Raw genomic sequence first — 3,485 nt, forward strand, 5'->3', positions numbered from 1 at the left:
TATCTGCCACTGTGCAGGAGAATCCGTATAGGTGTTCGAGTGTTCGAACCGTAATGCGCAAGAAATGGTATGGAAACCCCGTATTTACATATCTGCCACTGTGCAGGAGAATCCGTATAGGTGTTCGAGTGTTCGAACCGTAATGCGCAAGAAATGGTACGGAAACCCCGTATTTACATATCTGCCACTGTGCAGGAGAATCCGTATAGGTGTTCGAGTGTTCGAACCGTAATGCGCAAGAAATGGTACGGAAACCCCGTATTTACATATCTGCCACTATGCAGGAGAATCCGTATTGGTGTTCGAGTGTTCGAACCGTAATGCGCAAGAAATGGTACGGAAACCCCGTATTTACATATCTGCCACTGTGCAGGAGAATCCGCATAGGTGTTCGAGTGTTCGAACCGTAATGCGCAAGAAATGGTACGGAAACCCCGTATTTACATATCTGCCACTGTGCAGGAGAATCCGTAAAGGTGTTCGAATGTTCGAACCGTAATGCGCAAGAAATGGTACGGAAACCCCGTATTTACATATCTGCCACTGTGCAGGAGAATCCGCATAGGTGTTCGAGTGTTCGAACCGTAATGCGCAAGAAATGGTATGTAAACCCCGTATTTACATATCTGCCACTGTGCAGGAGAATCCGCATAGGTGTTCGAGTGTTCGAACCGTAATGCGCAAGAAATGGTATGTAAACCCCGTATTTACATATCTGCCACTGTGCAGGAGAATCCGTATAGGTGTTCGAGTGTTCGAACCGTAATGCGCAAGAAATGGTACGGAAACCCCGTATTTACATATCTGCCACTGTGCAGGAGAATCCGCATAGGTGTTCGAGTGTTCGAACCGTAATGCGCAAGAAATGGTATGTAAACCCCGTATTTACATATCTGCCACTGTGCAGGAGAATCCGCATAGGTGTTCGAGTGTTCGAACCGTAATGCGCAAGAAATGGTATGGAAACCCCGTATTTACATATCTGCCACTGTGCAGGAGAATCCGTATAGGTGTTCGAGTGTTCGAACCGTAATGCGCAAGAAATGGTACGGAAACCCCGTATTTACATATCTGCCACTGTGCAGGAGAATCCGTATAGGTGTTCGAGTGTTCGAACCGTAATGCGCAAGAAATGGTACGGAAACCCCGTATTTACATATCTGCCACTGTGCAGGAGAATCCGTATAGGGGTTCGAGTGTTCCAACCGTAATGCGCACGAAATGGTACCGAAACCCCGTATTTACATATCTGCCACTGTGCAGGAGAATCCGTATAGGTGTTCGAGTGTTCGAACCGTAATGCGCAAGAAATGGTACCGAAACCCCGCATTTACATATCTGCCACTGTGGAGGAGAATCCGGATAGGTGTTCGAGTGTTCGAACCGTAATGCGCAAGAAATGGTATGTAAACCCCGTATTTACATATCTGCCACTGTGCAGGAGAATCCGTATAGGTGTCCGAGTGTTCCAACCGTAATGCGTAAGAAATGGTACCGAAACCCCGTATTTACATATCTGCCACTGTGCAGGAGAATCCGTATAGGTGTTCGAGTGTTCGAACCGTAATGCGCAAGAAATGGTACCGAAACCCCGTATTTACATATCTGCCACTGTGCAGGAGAATCTGGATAGGTGTTCGAGTGTTCGAACCGTAATGCGCAAGAAATGGTACCGAAACCCCGTATTTACATAGCTGCCACTGTGCAGTAGAATCCGCATAGGTGTTCGAGTGTTCGAACCGTATTGCGCAAGAAATGGTATGTAAACCCCGTATTTACATATCTGCCACTGTGCAGGAGAATCCGTATAGGTGTTCGAGTGTTCGAACCGTAATGCGCAAGAAATGGTATGGAAACCCCGTATTTACATATCTGCCACTGTGCAGGAGAATCCGTATAGGTGTTCGAGTGTTCGAACCGTAATGCGCAAGAAATGGTACGGAAACCCCGTATTTACATATCTGCCACTGTGCAGGAGAATCCGTATAGGTGTTCGAGTGTTCGAACCGTAATCCGCAAGAAATGGTACGGAAACCCCGTATTTACATATCTGCCACTATGCAGGAGAATCCGTATTGGTGTTCGAGTGTTCGAACCGTAATGCGCAAGAAATGGTACGGAAACCCCGTATTTACATATCTGCCACTGTGCAGGAGAATCCGCATAGGTGTTCGAGTGTTCGAACCGTAATGCGCAAGAAATGGTACGGAAACCCCATATTTACATATCTGCCACTGTGCAGGAGAATCCGTAAAGGTGTTCGAATGTTCGAACCGTAATGCGCAAGAAATGGTACGGAAACCCCGTATTTACATATCTGCCACTGTGCAGGATAATCCGCATAGGTGTTCGAGTGTTCGAACCGTAATGCGCAAGAAATGGTATGTAAACCCCGTATTTACATATCTGCCACTGTGCAGGAGAATCCGCATAGGTGTTCGAGTGTTCGAACCGTAATGCGCAAGAAATGGTATGTAAACCCCGTATTTACATATCTGCCACTGTGCAGGAGAATCCGTATAGGTGTTCGAGTGTTCGAACCGTAATGCGCAAGAAATGGTACGGAAACCCCGTATTTACATATCTGCCACTGTGCAGGAGAATCCGCATAGGTGTTCGAGTGTTCGAACCGTAATGCGCAAGAAATGGTATGTAAACCCCGTATTTACATATCTGCCACTGTGCAGGAGAATCCGCATAGGTGTTCGAGTGTTCGAACCGTAATGCGCAAGAAATGGTATGGAAACCCCGTATTTACATATCTGCCACTGTGCAGGAGAATCCGTATAGGTGTTCGAGTGTTCGAACCGTAATGCGCAAGAAATGGTACGGAAACCCCGTATTTACATATCTGCCACTGTGCAGGAGAATCCGTATAGGTGTTCGAGTGTTCGAACCGTAATGCGCAAGAAATGGTACGGAAACCCCGTATTTACATATCTGCCACTGTGCAGGAGAATCCGTATAGGGGTTCGAGTGTTCCAACCGTAATGCGCACGAAATGGTACCGAAACCCCGTATTTACATATCTGCCACTGTGCAGGAGAATCCGTATAGGTGTTCGAGTGTTCGAACCGTAATGCGCAAGAAATGGTACCGAAACCCCGCATTTACATATCTGCCACTGTGGAGGAGAATCCGGATAGGTGTTCGAGTGTTCGAACCGTAATGCGCAAGAAATGGTATGTAAACCCCGTATTTACATATCTGCCACTGTGCAGGAGAATCCGTATAGGTGTCCGAGTGTTCCAACCGTAATGCGCATGAAATGGTTCCGAAACCCCGTATTTACATATCTGCCACTGTGCAGGAGAATCCGTATAGGTGTTCGAGTGTTCGAACCGTAATGCGCAAGAAATGGTACCGAAACCCCGTATTTACATATCTGCCACTGTGCAGGAGAATCCGGATAGGTGTTCGAGTGTTCGAACCGTAATGCGCAAGAAATGGTACCGAAACCCCGTATTTACATAGCTGCCACTGTG

Source organism: Camellia sinensis, chromosome 11, assembly GCF_055761805.1.
Source record: "Camellia sinensis isolate YWXY chromosome 11, ASM5576180v1, whole genome shotgun sequence".
Lineage (NCBI taxonomy): Eukaryota > Viridiplantae > Streptophyta > Magnoliopsida > Ericales > Theaceae > Camellia > Camellia sinensis.